Consider the following 20,073-nt stretch of genomic DNA (forward strand, 5'->3'; position numbering starts at 1 on the left):
AAAGAATTGACCTGCCTTATTTGAAATATATCCTAATCTGTTTCCTTCAAGAGAGAAGCATGAAATAGGTTTGTAAATAATTTATAAATTTCAAATTATCCATATTTAATCAATAGCTATTTTGAGAACCTACTATGTGAAACAAAAGAGACAATTATATTGGATAAATACAACTGAGTGAAAAACTGTCACAATCCTGAAGATTTATACAGTTTGACTTATTTCATAGTGTCTAGAAGTTTAAATTCTGTAGTGAAAATAATAAGAAACATTTATTGCAAAAGAAAGTGAGCGAAAGTAAGATGAAAAGAAACAATGAACTAAAGTAAATATTTGAGGGAACAAAAATGCATATAATATTCTTAAGTGTCTTGAAAATGTTGATATGCTTATAATTACAGTATGTTTACAACTATGGAGTACTGCTCATGGGCAGTAAGGTAAAGTATTAAAATATTTTGGCAGTACTGGGGTTTGAACTCAGGTCCTCATACTTGCTAAGCAGGTGCTCTACCACTTGAACCACTCCACCAGACCACAGTATAGGTAATTTAATATTTTCTTTGTTGTTTTATTTTATTTCTAATTATAGAAATAGTGAATAAACATTCAGCAAATTTACACCTGTTGTAATACAAACACATTTTTAAAAGGTTTTTTTATATCTCTTTGACATTCACAGCCAAATGAACAGAAGATATGGATACTTATATATACCCATCATCCTCCATGTTTGCATAGACTTTTCTAAGATTAATGTCTGCCACCAGAATTATACATTTGTGACAATTGATGAGGTTATGTTAACATTATTATCACTCAAAATCCATATTTTACATTAGAGTTCTCTCTTGGTGTTGTATTGTGTATGGGTTTGGACAAGTGTATAAGGACATGAACCAACAAGTACCTTTCAGAGCAACCAGATCAGAGCCTGGAGAGGGTGGGGAAGAGAGAGAAAAAGAAAGAGAGCAAGCACTTTCATCACTCTCATTATCATTCCAAGATCTCTAGCTTTCAAATAACCTGTTTTAAGACTTCTCAGCCTCTATAAAATCATTAACCAATTCCCTGATAAAATCTCTCTCCTATTAATCTGTCTCTTCCGGGATCCCTAACACACAGTTTATTTATCCATTCACATGCTGAAGAACCTCTTGTATTCTCCAAAGTTTGGGTAATTAAAAATGATGCTGCTTTTAAATATATGTAAATGTCTTTGAAGATACAGGTTTTCAATTCGTTAAGGTAAATATGAAGAATTGCAATTGCTAGATCATATTGTGATACAATGTACAGTTATATCAGAAATTTCCAGCCTATCTTCCAAGTTCACTTTACCATTTCTCATTTGAGCTAGCAATGAATCCCACATCCTTTGGCTCTACACCATCAGCAACTTCTTGTCTTGAACATTGGCCATTCTAATAGATGTGTAGCATTAATGCTTTGTTATTATAATTTGGATTCCCCTGTTGACATGTGATGTCGAGCACATTTTCATGTGCTCATTTGCTAACTATATATTTTCTTTTGTTAAATATTTGGCAAAATCTTTGGCCCATTTTTATCATATTATTTTCTTATTTATTAATTATAATATTTCTTTGTTTATTTTGGACACCAGTCCTTTATCACATGTGTGTTTTGTGAATATTTGCTTGTTATTTTCTTTTCCTAACAGTGTCTTTCACTGAAGAGAAATTTTGCATTTTAATAACACCATCACCACAAACAAACTTCTTTAACTTTTCTCATATGTCATCATCTAGGAAATTTAGGGTTTTACACTTCACATTTAGGTATGCTAAACTATTTTGAGTTAATTTTTGCAAATGTGTATAACTTGAATCATATTTAGCATGTGATCTACATGTGTTCTAGTGTGATTTGTTTACAAAATTATCTTTTCTGAATTGTCTTTGTTCATTTGTCAAATACAAGTTGACTATATTTATACCTGTGTATCTCTGGGATATTTTTCTATTGTATTGATTTGTTTATCTATTCGCTTGCCATTAGCACTTCATCTGATCCTTGAATTTTTATAGTTCTTAAGGTCAAAGAATGTCAGTCTTCTAATTTGTCCTTCCCCTTGAATATTGTATTAGGTACTGGTGATTTTTCCTCTCATAATATAAAGTTTAAAATAAATCTGTCCATATCTACAAAATAGTTTGCTTGCATTTTCCTTGGAAAATTTTTCTGGGTACATCAAATTTAGAGATGAAATTAGGACAAACTTTACTGTTACAATATGGAGCCTTCCTACTCATATTCCTGAAAGAAGTTCCATTTAATTAGTTATTTGATTAATTTCATCAGAGTTATATAGTTTTTTATATGGGTCATATCCTCTAAATTTACAATTATATATATGTTTTTCATTTTGGGGGCACTAATATAAATGCAGCCTTGCATGGCTGGTATAAATTTTGCTTGGTCAGGGTATATAATTATTCATTTGGTTTGACTTAAAGTTTTTGAGGATTTTTGCATCTATTTTAATGAAAGATACTGGTTTGTAGTTTTATTTTCTTTCTGTGTTTCCCCCATCCCACTTGGATTTTGTATTACAGTGCCACGGGTTCAGAAAATGTTAGGAAAAGTAAAATTCTTCCTTGTATGTGGTAAGCTTTACTTCAGGTATTTCACAAAAAATTTTAACAATAAAACAAATAAAAAAAATTTATCAATATTTTTAAATTAGTATATTTTAAGTTTTACTTCTGTTAGACCACTGTTTTCCAGAGATTTATTTTCTTCCTTAATGTCCACTTTTTTTTTCTTTAGTTACCTTCTTGTCTTCTTTGATCCTTGCTTTCTTTGTTTCTTTCTTATGATCCATTACATTTATATGGTCTCCTTCTTCTTCATTCTCAGAATCTGAGAATTCTTCATCACAAGCTATTTCCACTTGTCTGATGCTTGAATAGTAATACTCTTGTCTGGATCTTCTCCATCTTATCTCCACTGTCTTTCTTGAATAGCATCTTCTGCAATAGCTTGCATTTGGACACCAAGTGTATGAGGTAATGTGTAAATTTTCAGATAACAACCGATTTATAATTTTCATACATTCTGGGATGTTGTGGCTTGTCATATTTGAAGGATTAATATACAGTTTAAAAGCTGGTCCAAAATACTCAAAGTAATCATTATATGTCAACTCACTGGGAATCTCACAATCAAGGGCAATTGCAGTCTCATATCCAACATCAAGCAACATTACAGATTGTATATCCACTGCCTCCACTTATCACTAGTGGTAAAGTAAAAGTTTTTACAACTTGTACACATTTAGCATAACATTTGACTGTTAGAAGCAAGCAAGCTTATCACCAGATAATGAGTCTGCACCATATTGTAATACCACAGTACTAGGTTAATACATTTCCATCACTTTTGAGATTATAAACTTAAATATCCTCCCTTATGACTCATCAGCTGTATATCTTCTCTCATTGGAAAACTGATGATATTGAAATTGCCTTTTCCTGTACAACATTCCTAGGATCTCCTGTGCCAGAAAAGTTTTCCCAATATTTGTGGAATGAAATAGACATTACATAATCTGTTGTATAAAAAGTTTTTCAACATCATCCCATGATGGAGAGTTACGTAAGACCCTTTGATGATATTTTAGTAATTCAAGGATGGCAAAGACAGTATCATTAAAATAACAGAATCTTGGTGCTTCTGATTTCTTGGCATGATATAATCCTCTAGCCCAGTTAACAGTCATATGAGTTTGCTGTAGGTTTACTTCATAGCCTCAGTAACTGAGCCACAAGTGGAGAGCTGATAAAATTCAAAGTGCCCATCAAATACTGGACAATTTTCAACTTAAAAATGCTGCCTCTGCTTACTATACTCAGATATGTTATCTGATCTTATTGACTGCAGAAATTTGATATACTTGTCACTGTGCAAATTTGTCACCTCTTTGGCAATGACTTTATGAGAATTATATATCTCTCTTTGTATAAACCATAATTTAACAGGAATTCATGAATCATCCATATTCCATGAAACTTAATGTTATGACCCTGTCTATAATGGTAACTTCTGATATCAGAATATTCAGATCATTTTGAATTACAAGACTAAAATATACTTTTATCTCTAAGGGTAAGCTGACATCATAATATTAGCAGACTTTTTACCACCTTCTTGACTGTTAGCCAGGGTCTGCCATGGTAAAATGGAAAAGAAAGGAACCTTACCGAGACTGCCACTCTCAGCTCTCTCTTCCTTCTGCGGAGAGATCAAAAGGGTTGGAGGACTGCTGGAGCTGGCAGTACCATGGGAAGGGCAGGTCAAAGAGAAGACAGGAAGGGGTGTGAGAAGGTTTAGGTACTGCTTGTCCCAGGGTTCCAGAGAGCAGAGATTGGGATAGCAGCCACACCAATTCATGACCTGTATTAACTTTTTTCCTTAAGAATATATATTAATCATGAACTTAAGTAACTACTCCATGTACATCATATTCTGCTTATTTTCATCTCTACTTTTATCCATATGGAAGATATTTGTTTTTTGCCTTCATTTTCTTCAGGCTTTTTTGTGCATTTTTCACTTGCAGTACTTATTGACTTTTTAATTTCTGTCTTATTTGTGCTCCTTTGATTCTCATCCTCTTTTGTTGAGAAATAAAAACTTACTCCCTTGCTAAACAAATTACACTGATTCTCACATTCCTTCAAATGTCCTAATTCATTTTATCTCTTTGTGTGTTGTTATAAGTATGATTTCTAATTCATCCTCTGTCATCTTGGGATGCCCCATAAGGAACACCTCCAAAGCTTCCTTCTGCCACTCAGCTGGATAACATTGTTCGTTTCTGCTAACTTGCTTTCCACACATACAACACTGACTGCTTTCCATGGTTGAGGTCTTTATTTTCTGAGAAAATTACATGCTTATTGTTGTTTTATTACTTCAATCTTAAGATGTATTTTAAGATATACACCAATAATGATAGCACTTATGTAAGTGAAATATATATATGTGCTCTTTGAGCATATCTTTACATTTTTCATTCAACCTTGTAGTTTGATTCAGGGAATATATAAGCTGAAATAGTGTTTCTCCAAATTTGTAAATTTTGGAGAGTAAAATGGAAGAGAAAGAAGCCTTACTGAGATTAATCTTTTAAAAAATATCATATATACAAACAAATAACACAACTGGATACTGGTGCCTGTAATCCTAGCTACTTAAAGCAGAGAAAAATAGGCAGAAGACATGGCTTAAGTGTACAGTGCCTGCTTTTCAATCATAAAGCCCCAATTTCAAACTCCAGTTCCACCAAAAAAAAAAAAAAGGCAATACAAAAGCTTTTTAAGTGAAAATTTTTAACTCACATAAAAGAGAATGACAATCATAAAGACAATGAGAATTGTCTACTAAAATAATTGTGAACACTGGAACATTCTTATAAACAAATACCAAAATTAATTATGTATGAAAATATCCAAATCACATTAGCCAAGAAGTTTTAATAATGCTTACCCTTCTGGATAGTTTGACCCAATCTCTCATGAATCCTATCACACAGAACCTATTTAATTCTTTTTAATAAAAATACATTATAAATTTAAAAGATATCCAATGTGGAAGCCTGAGTTTAGAGCTTACACCACTATCATAAAAGGTATTTTTTTTATCTTTGTAGGTAATTATAAGGCAAGATTAAAGCTAAATTTCCAAATACAGCTCACACAGTCACACAAATGACTGTTTATGGAACCCTGAATATAATTAACAATTAAGCTTAGTTCTCAAATTCTCTCCAACTTTCTTGCAATTATATTTACACTCTTCAATTCACTACTCCAATTTTAATATCCAGAATACTTACTCTAGCCAAGTTCCCTGAACTCAAGTAACCATATATGTAAAGAAAAAAAGAAAAGAAAAGAAATTTTAAACTTGAATGTTTTTATTGGCTTTGTTAAACTTATGAGTATTTCCAAGTTAGTCTCACTTCCTCTAGTATATCCAAGTAATCCAAACATAAGTGATTTTTGAAAATTCAGAATACAAGAGGAGACCAACATGGCAGATAGCTGAACAACCTTAGAACTCTGAGCTTCATGATTCCAGAAGAATGTTTCAGATTCATGGTAGCAATGATAGGGTAGCCTGGCTTTTTGCCAACTAAGTTACCGTCAATACATGGAATACACATAAAATACAACAAACAACCTTTGAATTATCTTTTCATAGCATTCACAACCCCCGAAACATGGGCATTGTGAACCAGAGGGAAATACATAGTCCAGTGCTGCTGTTGGGCAGAAAGGCACATGACTACCCCACACCCCCAGAAAAAACTGGTAGCCAAATAAATGGAGGGAAAATTTCTCCTACTCCTGGTGTGGGTGGGGTGGAATGCTGAGCTGATCCAACCTGTGTGGGGTGTGGTGGCCCAGCTACAGTCTGGGGAAAACAAAATATTCTACCACCTTGGAGACACTGGTAGTGAGCTAAAGCTGACAGATTTCCAAGAGAAAAGTGGTGAACTAAAAAGCTCAATTCTAGTTCCCAGGCTTGCCCTACAGACCATAGGGGCTGGTGATGGCTCACATACCAGCCCTTTGCGGGATCACTTTGGAAAACTTGCCTAAACCCGACACCCCATCCTACCAAGGACAGCATAAGCTTTATCTCTTTGAGATAGAGGGATATCTTGGGGGTGGATCCCCCCTGAGACATGCAATAAGAAGGAATAATATCCCTTGCCACACAGCCCAGCATACCAACCTTAAGAAGGGGCAGGGACACAGAAAACCCCTGTCAAAAATGTCAGCACCTGTATTAAAAATCAGAGGAAAGAGCCAAGAACAATCATTGAACTGAGAAGGAAACCCTCCTTTCAATAAGAAAGAAGAAATTTGGACAATGTATATATTTAGGGTTTTTTTGTACCTTAATTTTTTAATTAATTTTTTAATTGGTTGTTACCTATCTCCCTCTTTCATCCTGCTCAACTATCAATTTGCTTAACCCTCTCTTGTTCCACTTTCTTTTCTCTCCCCCATTTCCTCCTCTTTTTTTTCTCTCTTTTTTCCTCCTCTTTACCTTTCTCTCATTGCTCCCTTTCCCCCAATGTCCCTTGCCTCCTTCACACTCACCATTCATTGAGTAGTCTATTATACCAACTTTATCCACTAGTGCCATCCTTCCTATCACTCTTAATTCCTGACAATAGCACTTTCCCCCAGAGCAAATGAACTACACCTTTACAAAAATTAAGGCCTTACTACCCTGTAGCCCCCACCCAATTCTCCCTCTGTGTTCCACATTCTATCACCATCTTTTCAATTACCTAAATATCTATCTTGATGCAAACGACTGTTAATACCCCAATACTTACTGTTCATAGATAGTATCATCAAGATTTTTTTACATACTATGTAAATAACTTGTTTGGCAGTTTGTGAATTTGTAATTGCTAAACTATAAGTCCAGATCAGGAAACAAAAGTATTACAACTAGCTAACTAATAACTAAGCTACTCAGAGCATAGAAATTAAATCAAGGGAAAAATAACAATGATTAAAATTCCCAATTTACTAATCAACAGCACATGACCAAAACATAAAGTAGAAACATGGGGAGAAAAAGAAGGCAGGGGACTGAGACTCCTCAAAAGAGTAAGAATAACAAAAAAGAATTTGGTGGAAAGTGAAGGGGATGACTCACCAGATGTTGAGGTAAGAATAAGGATGATAAAATGTTAAATGATCTTAAGAAGAAGCTTAAAGAGGACATACAAAAACAAATCAACTATTTTCAAATTAGTTGGAAACTGACTTAGCAAAAGTCTCTGAAAAAGAAAATCTCAGGCCCTGATGGATTCATTGCTGAATTCTAGCAGAAACTTAAAGAACTAGTACCAAAACTTCTCAAACTTTTCCACAAAATAAAAAAGGAAGGAGCACTGCCAAACTCAGTCTATGAAGCCAGCATTATACTCAGCCCAAAACTGAGCAAGGAAACAATAAAACAAAGAATCTCTTTAATGAGCATAGATGCAAAAATCCTTAATAAAATATGGGCAAATTGAATTCAACAGTATATCAAAAAGATCATACACCATGATGAAGTCAGTTTCATCCCACAGATGCATGGAAGGTTCAACAAATGTAAATCATTAATTGTAATATAGCATTTAACAAAAGCAAAGACAGAAACACATGATCCTCTCAATAGAGGCAGAAAAAGCCTTCACTAAAATTCACCATGTTTCATGATAAAAGCTCTGATGAAACTAGGAATAGAAGGAGTGTGCATCAATATAAAAAGGGTATATATGACAAGTCTATAGGCAACTTCATACTAAATGGGGAAAAACTGAAAGTATTTCTTCTATAGTCAGAAACAAAACAAGGCTTTCTAGTCTCTCCATTCTTATTCAACATAGCCTTGGAATTCCTAGCTACAGCAGTAAGACAGGAAGAAGAAATAAAATGAATACAAATTGGAAAGGAAATAGTCAATCTTTATTTGCAGATCTTATACTTAAAGATCCAAAAAAACACCTAGACACTATAAACAGCTTCAGCAAAGTAGCAGAACAGATTGAGGAAAAAACATATGGAGATAATTTCATTTGTAATAGCCTTAAAAAAATATCTAGGAGTAAACTTAATAAAGGATGCGAAATACCTCTACAAGGAAAACTACAAACCAGTGAAGAAAGAAATCAAAGACCACAGAAGATGGAAAGATCTCCAATACTCATGGATTAGGAGAATCAATATTGTAAAAATAGCTGCATTAACAAAAACAATCTACATGTTAAATGCAATTCCCATCAAAATTTCAATGACATTCATTGCAGAGATTAGAAAAGCAGCCCTAAAGTTCATTTGGAAGCAAAAACGACCATGAATTACAAAGGCAATACTGAGCAAAAAGAGCAATGCTGAGGGTATCATAATACTCGGCTTCAAACTTTACTACAGAGCCATAGCAATAAAAACAGCATGGTACTGGCACAAAAGCAGACATGAAGATCAGTAGAAAGAAAAGAAGACCCAGCTATAAATCCACACAACTATGTCCACCTGAGGTTTGACAAAGATGCCAAAAAGACAGCATCATTTTCTCCAAAAAGACAGCATCTTTAACAATGGGAAAACTGGATATCTGCCTGCAGAAAACTGAAACTAGATCCGTTTGTCATCAATATACAAATATCAACGTAAAGTGGATTTAAGGACCTTAATATAAAACCTGAAACTTTGAAGAAGGGAATACACTGGAATTGATAGGCATATGCAATGATTTCCTAAATAGAACTCAAATGGCTCAGCAACTTACAGAAAGGAGTGACAAATGGAAGTACATGAAATTAAAAAGCTTTTGCACAACAAAATAAATGGTTTCTAAATTGAAGAGTCTACCCACATAATGGGAGAAAATTTTTGCCAGCTATACATAAGACAAGGGGCTAATCACCAGAAAATCAAAAAATAATCACAAAAAAATCAATGTCCCAGTGAATAAATGGGCAAAGGAATTGATCAGAGTCTTTTCAAAGGAAGAATTCCAAATGGCTAAAAAACACATGAAGAAATACTCACCATCCTTGGCCATTAATATTGATGAAGATGTGAGAAAAAAGAACCCTCCTACACTGCTGGTAGGAATGCAAATTAGTTCAACCACTATCAAAAACAACATGGAGGTTTCTCAAAAAACTAAACATAGAGAAGCCATATTACCCACCAATTCCACGCTTATGGATATACCCCAAGGAATTTAAGTCAAATTACAGTAACGGCACCTGCACAACCATGCTTACTGCAGCATTTTTAACAATAGCTAAGTTTTGGAAATAGCCAAGATACTCCAATACTGATGAATGGATTAAGAAAATGTGGTATTTATATACAATGGCTTTTTTTCAGCCACAAAGAAGAATGAAATTTTCTCCTTTGCAGGTAAATGGATGAACATGGAGAATATCATCTTAATTGAATTTAGCCAGGTTCAGAAGACAAAAAGCCACATGTTTTCTCTCAGATGTGGAATATAGACCCAATCCAAACATAGCAATATTATGAAGAACAGGTTTTTTTAAGGGCAGGTCACATATGAAAGGGAGAGGGTAAATGAAGGAATTAAGAAGGTGAATATGATTGACATACTCTCTATACAAGAACGAATATAGAATTATTAAACCTGTTGAAGCCACCATAAGCAGCCAACTAAGGTAGGAGGAAGAAAATAGAGGCAATGAACCATTTCAGGTTATAATACATATAAACATGGAATTGTCACAAGGAAACTCCCTGTGTAGCTATCTTAAACAAACAAAAATGTTATTTTTTTCTTTTACAAATTCTGAGAACAGTAAACCAGAACAAGTCCTTTCTGGAGGGTGGGGTGAGTTGGTATCATTTGGAGGGGGAAAGAGGTGGGGAAATGGTGTGGGAAGGTGACTAGTGCAAACACTGTGTACACATGACTGTAAATGGAAAAATGGCTCCTGTTGAAACTATTACAGGAATGGAGGGAGTAGGTGATAAAGGAGAATGATTGAAAGTGTGAATTCAAATATGATATATATGATGTAAGAACTTCTGTAAATGCCACAATGTACTCCCACCCAGCACAGCAAAAAAAATTCATAAATTAATATATCTAAAAAAAATAAATATTTAACTAACTATATTCATTTAATGTTCTTCTATGTATTCATCATTTTATATTTCACTGAATAAAATGTCACTGTTTGCTTGTAATGAAATTTATTCAATCACATGCTAAAGGATATCTTGTTTGCTTCCTAATTTTCTCAATTGCAAATAAATGTGCCACAACATCAAAAAAAATTCCGAATACAAAACCATTAGGAACCTGAGAACTTTCATGAAATCTAAGTAGTAGGATGGGGAGTAATGAGCATCCAGTTTCTAAATATAATCCAGAAAAAATAACATACTATGATCTGAATGATTATGTCTACTTCAAAACTCATTTTCTGATATTCTCATTCCCACGGTGAAGGTATTTAGAGGTTGTGCTTTGAGAAGTGATTAAAACATGAAGGTGGAAATCTCATGACTGCATAAAAGACAATCAGAGAGAGCTCTTGTCCTTCCATCTTGTGAGAACTTAGTGAGAAGAAAGTCTATCTTCCTACCCTGTATTACAAATATACCTACACCTTGATTTTGGACTTTCCAGTCTCCAAAAGTATGAGAAATAAATTCTGTTGTTTATGAGATACCCTGTGCATGGTATTTGGATTTTGTAACTCAAACAGACATAGGTCTATCCCAAACTTTTTCAATGCCGTTGGTATTGGCTCTTTGTTTTGGCATCATTTATTTTCATTCTGTGATCTTTGTTTGTCTTTTATAGCTAGAGTAGACAATTCATTGTTAAAAAGTTAATAAAAACTTAGGTAATAAAACCATTTATGTCAAATGTGCAGTTATTGTAACATCATGCTTTTCATATCACTTCTAGAAAGACATTTCTCTCTAATTATACTGATTTATTCATTTTTATAATCTCTTGCTTGCAAAGTGCAGATGAAAGCATGCTCTTAAATATACTTTTTATTATGAGTGTTCATTAATTTTGAATATAATGATTCTAGGCCTTTGCTAATATATGAAAATATAAAATATAAATCACTGAAGTATTATTCTGAAATCCTATAATTCAGTCACCTCTTTTTTGCTATTTATTCTCTTCCTTCCCCATCATTTCCTTCTCTCTTCAACTTTCTCATTGTGTTCACATAGTAATCAAATGCAGCTTTCATCACAAACTTGAAAAACTCAATTTAGAACTTTTTATATAACAGCATTCAAGTCCCTAACCCTTCATTCTGCAACTTACAATTATCTCCCTATTCAGAAAGCATTAACTAACATCAAATTCAGAGTCATATATATCATACCTGATTGTCATTCCATCAGACTAGTCTTTTGTATATCTATAAGCTTAATTTTTGTTGACAGGGATAAATTGGGATTTAACTGGTAGCTGTAGCAGAAGTACATTTAAATGTAAATTTATTTTTTTAATGATAGATTTTGAGAACTTAGCTTAAAGATTGTGAATCTAATGAAAGTCTTTGCAGTCACAATTTCCTGTGCTAAACAATCATGCAACTAATTTAGGAAGCTTGTGTTTGCTATCAAGTTGCAAAGTTCCCCAATTCTTTATCTATAGGGTAAAATCTTCACACAAAATAAACTTTAAAGGAGAAATATTAACAAAAGAAAATAAATGGAGGTGTGATACAGTATTATATAGGAAAACAAATTAGTCATATATATATATATATACATAAAATAACCCTCAAAAATATGTCTGGCATTAATAAATGACATTTTCCAAAGTATTACTAATTTTAGTGCTTGGAAAAATGCAATGAAAATAACAGTAGATCCTAATGATGATTAAGTATTTAATACATTTTCTGATAACTCCCACTTGAACTTCAGCATATAAATCAATTCAAAATGAATACTAGTCAATATGTTGCATACCACCTCCAGAAGATTATATTATTTAAATTTAAAAATATAAAAACTGGCACATTGTATTCAGTTTGTCTTTTGACTATCGTTAATTGAGTTTCTTAGAAAGAAAATGTAGAAAATAAGAACTGTCAATTTCAAGTTTACACTGAAATCAAATACTATGTTGCTATTTTCATTTAAACATGAAATTTAGTCTTTATATGTTTTTTTATCAAAGCAACCAGCAATCAAATTCAGTTAGATAAAAATTAACAAGTCAATGAAAAAATGTTTTTCATTATTTGTTGTTATGTTGACTGACCTACAAAATGTTGCCTATTTTCTTGACATTTGAAAATGTGAGTTCTATCATGATGATGTTTATATATTTTGTGATTATATTTAAGAGTAATAATCAATTTTCAATTCTGTGTTTCTATCTAGTACAATATTAAAACATTTATCTCTATTGTGCACATAATTTGTATATAGAATTTTCAGAATTAAAATTTATGTTTAGAATGAAAATACAAGAAAAAATATTTCAGAAAAGTGAAAGTACAAAGGAACCATCACCTTTCATGATTTATTGGGTTTCTTAGTCAATCTTTTAAACAACATTTAATCCATTTTGAATAAACATCAAAGAATGATGTGATCAACAGACATATTTATTATTTTTACTGATTTGCTCTTCGTTTCCAATCAAAGCAACTAGTTGACATGTTAAGCTAAATTTTGTTCAAGGTAACTTGTCATCCTAAAAGTGTGTGTTTGTGTGTGGTAGGGTAGAGAGGTATGTTTTAATTTTTGTTATATATCTGGATTAAACTGGACATAGGTAATATTTTTGATAGTTTCTTCTAATATTACACAAAAATCTTGAAGAAATAAAGAATAGATACAATTTAATACAGAGTATCATACGTAGATATTATAAATAACTGCTATTGAGCAGTTCTTTCTTACTAGAGTTCTAAAGAAAACATTTTAGAAAAACTTTAGAAAGCTAAAACTACGTTATGAAAATAATAGTTTCGTTGAGAGATGAACACATGGAAAGAATGTTGACAGTTGTTTTGCCAAAAATATGTGGAAATTCACTTTAGAGAATTTAATAAAAGGAGACAGAAAAGGCACATCCCAAACTAACATACCCTTAGAAGAGCACATGTATGATAAAAGAGCCTTAAACCTTCAGATGGAAAGCTGTGATATATCCAATGAAATATTTTTATCAAAAAAATACAGGTAGTAGGTTTTAATATTAGCCTTAAATTCAAAATCATAATAACTTTATTTAATGATCATTAATGACCCTGGAGTAATGTTTCAAGTGGAACAGCTTTCTGTACAGAAAACTGTAGAAAGTCAAACAAGATCTAGCCGTGATGTATGTACCTAACTTTAGTTTCTGATTCTCTAGAGAAGCCAGTTAGGATGAACTATGAATGAATGTTAATTGGACATGATGTTGATCTGGTCATGTAATTTGTTTTTATCTATGGGATGTTATCAAGCAATGACTTCAAAAGGCTCATTTCATTGGGGTTCACTCTCACTTTTACTTCTCTGGAACCACCATCTAAAGAACAGTGAATGGTGAGCCTATATGGATCAGAAAGTAGTTGTCAGATCTGAGGCTCTGTATGTCAACTGCCTCAACTAAGATCTGAAAGCAACAGAAAAATCACCCAGTTGAACCAAATTGAAATGATTCCAAAGCCTTCAGAGATGGAGGATTTGGTACGGAACAATATAATACTGAAATAAAAGAATTCAATCAAAGACAGAACATATGAAGGAAATTAATTATTCTTGAGATTTTATAACTTTATGCACATTAAGCATCCAAAAATTGAAAGTTAAATTTCTGGAAAAAGGAAATTCTTTTCAAAGAAAATATCAGAAGTCCCTTACTAAATAAGTCAATTAATTATCATGAAAATAATTTCTTCAAATAATTAGCACATAGAAAACATCAGGGACACAAAAAAGTCACAGATACACAATTTAGAATAGAAATAAAGTTATGCCATGAGTTTCTTTGTACTAAAGATAAAACTGTACTTAGAGTATTATATGTTAATATTCTGAAAAATTTAAAAGGTAAATGAAGAATGGAGAAAGTGGATCAATGAGTATGAAGTTATAGTTAGATAGAAGTAAGAAGTACTGCTATGTTATTACACAGTAGGGTAACTATTGATTACAGTTATTCACTTTACATTTCAAAAATTTAGAATTTTCCCTTTATTATTATGCTGGGTGATGGTACATTGTGGCATTTATAAAGGTTCTTACCATGTATCAAATATATCGTACCAATTTTGAAAGTATTCACCATAAATAAATAATAAATGAAGAGTAGATACTGAACTTATAAATATAATGATGTGCTAATACTGGAAATCAGATTCTTGCCCCTCCCTAGATTTTGTTGTTGTTGCTGTTTGCTATTTTTGTTTCATGACTTTTCTAAACTAACTCTACAAAAGCTGTAGTCAGCTAAAATCTTTGTAGTCATTTAAAATGGTTAAGTCACATCCACTATGTGTTTTATCTTTACATGCTTTTTTCAGATCTGAGATATTTTCCTCTGTATTAAGTGCCAATATGGTCCTACAGTTCATAACTCTTGTTGTCACCATCATTCCCCTCTAGAGCTATAAAAAGAACTCTAGATGCTAAGAGGATAGAAGATTGAACCAATAACCTCTGAAGCCTGTAATTTCTTTGAATGAGCCCTGTCTGCCAATAGCAGAAATGTGCAGCTGGTGGAAAAGTAGTGCAGTATGGGGGGCCCAAATATGGATTCTCCTATTATGTACCTGTGGAGTTCCAATACCCAGGTTCCCAGGAGTCAACATGTATCCTTGATTGTCCATGAGCCCAGCATGAGACCCTAAACGCTCTCTTTCTCAAAACCCCACTCCTGTATCTGGACCAGTAATTCAAAAATATATAATCATGCTACTTTCCTTTCTATATTCAGACTTTTTCTACCTTCTACTATATTTAGAGAAAATCCTTACCAAACCCAAATGGTCAGCATGAAGTTGTCAAGTGATTCCACTTCCAACCTTACCAATTGCTAATCCCATCTAACTCACTATGCTTTCTTTCCTTGCCTTTATCATTGCTTGTAAAACAGCCAGGACAGTGCCTTCCTTTGTCCTTAGCTTTCATCCCTCTGCGCTCTACAGTAGAGGCTACATTCATTTGTTTATGACTCAAATCAGCATACCCCACTCTCAAAGTCTTTCTCTTAAAAGACGGAAGGTCTTTACAACCAATGCACAACATATTGATTAATTTCACACATTTATTATTATTATAATTATCATCATAATACCTTTGTTTTTCTATCATTTTCTATCTAGCTTCCCTCTTCTGGAATGTGTATAGCTATTCAAGGAGGGTAACTGCTTTTGTTCTTCTGCTAAATCATTAGAGTTTAGCTTATGGTAAGCATTCAAAGATAAATGAATTTGGACCAAGTTTATTATAAAATTATATATTAGAAATCATACTTAAAATTTTCAGTGTCTTTAGTTGTATACTTATTTCTCACATATTTATAGCTTTGTTTAAGAGAAGATTATGGTTAAATATCTGTAATCAGTCACAATAGAATCCCTCAAAATTATTTTAAGGATAGACTAGATCCAACATCTATTTCAAAATAAGCAATTGTATAATCTATATATAACTTTAGAAATTCTAGAAATATCATGAAAATAAGATGAGATCCATAGACAAACTTAACTAAAGTAACCACAAGCTAATAGAAGAAACACATGAAAATTGAAATAAGGTAGACTCAAAAGCATTTCAAGTTGTTAATTTAACACATCAGTCAACAACAGTATCTACTGTTAATATCTCAGTAGCACAAAACTATGTACACAAAGGGAAAGAAAAATAATGAAATTGTATTACAGTAGCAAGAGGTAGTGATATAAGATATTTTATTTACCTCTGAAATTTATTTTAACCATGTTCATATTTCAAAATAATTTCTCACTATGAAATATGCTTAGAAAGTAATACTGGGCTAAATATTATGAAAATGACCTGAAGCATAAAGGCCACTGGAACTTGTCCACTTTAATAATTGTCACTTGTAAAGTATATATCAACCTACTCCATCACTGCATAGTATACATGCCCCCAACAAATGCTATGAGCATAAACATATTGCAGTCATTTCTCTTATAAAAACCATGTCTTTGGATGAAGTGATCTTATCCCTGTGAACCAGTTATCACTTTCTATATCATGATCAAAAGTTACTAAAGACAAATCTAAGAATCCAATGATTCCTTTTCTAATGTGTAACTTCAGTACAAAAAAGAGTTTTAGTTTGCATACAGAATATTATTAGGTAATAATAAATAAAAAATTGTCTTTTATTTAATTGGAAAATAAATATATTTATCTATTATATAGACTATAGTCTATCATTAAACAGTCAAAATTATATAGACTCTTATTTTCTGTATAAAAAGGTTGTGCTTAACTATAAGTCTCTGTGAGAAATGAGAGATAAAATCAATTTCTTACAAAAGTAGTGCAAATAAGTCATGGAATGTTTAGTCACATTTGACCATCAATATAAAATTTTAGGAATATAATCAGTAAAAATAAAGCAGAGACCTAGTAGGGGATGTAGTGGTGTATACAGGTAGACAAAACACTTGGGAGGTCAAGGTAAGAGATTTCCCAGGTCAAGGTCAGCTGGGCAACATAATATGAATCCATAAAAATAACAAAGCAGACAGCTAAAAATCTTTAACAAGTATTAAAAGATGAGAATTCTAATACTTTATTCCCAAATGTTTCTTATCATTTTCTTATTGATGAGTACAAAAACACAATACAAAGCAAATGTCAGTTTTTACTTTATTGTCATAGAATTTAAATGACTGAAACACTGACTTTTAAAACAAATTTTGCTTTGAAGAAAAACACTGTTGAATGCAAAATAACTAGTATAAACAACAGTTACATCTGTTTTCATTTGAAAAGACTTTGTGTTTGTCCTCCTGATGACCTAAAATTGATTACTCATCATTCAATGGTGATTCACATTTCACAGTTACTTAAATCCCAGTTTATTTTGGGATTGGTAATGGAAGAAACTGAACTCTCCTTCCATTCATTTGTTGAAGCACAAAAATGTAGATAATGAAAACTGTATGGATTTATTGAGCTGTTTGCTAATACTGCATCAATAATACACTACTTCACTTGGTATCGACCAGAACAAATGTGTCTTTAGTATTCAAATGTATTGAAATGCAAAATAAATAGACTTCCTTATCCCAAGGCATATCTCCATATAATTCCACAGAAACTATAAGATTTTTTAAAAGTTTTCATTCATTTATTCACATATGCATATATTGTTTGGGTCATTTCTCCCCTCTGCCCCCCACCCCCTTCCTTTCTCCACCACCACCTCTCACTTCCAGGCAGAACTTGTTCTGCTCTTTTCTCCAATATTGTTGAAGAGAAGACATAAGCAATAATAAAAAAGACAAAGTGTTTTTGCTAGTTGAGATAAGGAAAGCTATACAGAGAGATTCCTAGCATTGCTTCCAGGCACAAGTGTGTTACAACCCAAATTGATTCATCTCTACCTAACCTTTTCACTAGTTCCTGATCTCCTTCCCATATTGACCTCTGTCTCTTTAAGGTTTCTGTAGGTGCTCTCACTTTAGCATGTGACCCAAGTCCTACAACATTGCTGTATTTGCCCAAGATCTAAAGTCCACATATGAGAGAGAACATATGAGTTTTGGTCTTCTGAGTCTGGCTAATCTCACTCAGAAAGATGTTCTCCAGTTCCACCCATTTACTTGTGAATGATAATATTTCATTCTTTTCATGGCTGAGTAAAATTCCATTGTCTATAAATGCCACATTTTCTTAATCCATTCATCAATAGTCTGGCACCATGGCTGTTTCCATAACTTGGCTATTGTGAATAGCACTACAGTAAACATTGGTGTGCAGGTACCTCTGGAGTAACCTGTGTTGCACTCCTTTGGGTATATCCCCAGGAGTGGAATTACTGGATCATATGGCAGATCTATGTTTAGATTTTTAAGAAGACTCCCTATTTTTTTCCAGAGTGGTTTCACTAGCTTGCATTCACACCAGCAGTGTATCAGGGTTCTTTTTTCCCCACATTGTCTCCAACACCTGTTGGTGGTGGTGTTTTTGATGCTATTCTAAAAAGGGTGTGGTGGAATCTTAATGTGGTTTTGATTGCATTTCCTTTATGGCTAGAGATGGTGATCATTTTTTCTTTTTTTTTTTTTGCCATCTAAATTTCTTCTTTTGAGGAAGTTCTGTTTAGTTCAGTTGCACATTTCTTTATTGGTTCCTTGATTTGGGGAGAGTTTAGTTTTTTAAGTTCCCTGCATATCCTGGTTATTAGTCCTCAGTCTGATATATAGCTGGCAAATATTTTCTCCCACTCTGTGTGTGGTCTTTTCAGTTTAGAGACCATTTCTTTTGCTGTGCAGAAGTTTTTAAATTTTATGAAGTCCCATTTGTCCATCCTTTCTCTTAGTTGCTGAGCTGCTGGGGTTCTATTGAGGAAGTCCTTGCCTATACCTATTAATTCCAGCTAATTCCCTGCTCTTTCCTGTACTAACATCAGGATTTCAAAGGTAAACTATGCTAAGGAAACCAATGAAACCTGCAAGAACAGTCTGAAAGAAGAAATCCTGCAAGTAATCACTGAGAATTTCTTGGAGATGTTATTCGACATGGTCAACCAAAACATACAAGAGGCACTCAAGAAATTCCAAGACAACCAAAATAAATAATACAGAAGACACAAAAACAAATAAAGGAGCCCTAAATAAACACCAAAGTGAAAAAGAGAACACCATAAGTAGAGAGATAAATGAATTAAATATGAAAAAGTGCAATATTAAAGAGGAAGTGACCCATGACATGAAAACCTCAGAGAAAAGAATGAAATAGAAATACAAAACACAATGGAAGGCAACTCCAGCAGACTAGAACAAGCAAAAGACAGAATCTCAGAACTTGAAGATGAAATGGAAGTTAAAAGACAAACTGGAGAGCTATTACTCAAACAACTCAAGACTTGTGAAAGGAATATGCAAGAACTCACCAACTCCATCAAAAGACCAAACCTGAGACTCATGGTCATTGAAGAAGGAGAAGACGTGCAAGCAAAAGGAATTCGTAATATATTCAACAAAATAACAACAGAAAAATTTTCCAAATCTAGAGAAAACTGTGCCCATGCAGGTTCAGGAAACCTCCAGAACCTCAAACAGACTTGACCAAAGTAGAACTACCCCACGATGTGATGTATTATCATTAAAACAACAAGCACAGAGAATAGAGAAAGAATATTGAAGGCTGTAAGAGAGAAAAAACAAATAACATAAAGGTTATCAAAATTGCAGCAGATTTCTCAATGGAAACCTTAAAAGCAAGAACAGCATGGAGTAAGGTATTCCAGGCAATGAATGAAAATAACTTCAACCTTAGGATACTCTATCCTGCAAAAGTATCACTCAAAAAT

General features: G+C 33.0%; 1 pseudogene; it reads right to left on the bottom strand.

Moving 5' to 3' along the window:
• Window positions 1-2,706: 2,706 nt before the first annotated feature.
• On the bottom strand, window positions 2,707-3,745 carry LOC109676203 (histone deacetylase 2 pseudogene; annotated as a pseudogene).
• Between the last annotated feature and the right edge of the window lie 16,328 nt (window positions 3,746-20,073).

The sequence above is a fragment of the Castor canadensis genome, chromosome 5 (genome assembly GCF_047511655.1).
Source record: "Castor canadensis chromosome 5, mCasCan1.hap1v2, whole genome shotgun sequence".
NCBI classification, from domain to species: domain Eukaryota; kingdom Metazoa; phylum Chordata; class Mammalia; order Rodentia; family Castoridae; genus Castor; species Castor canadensis.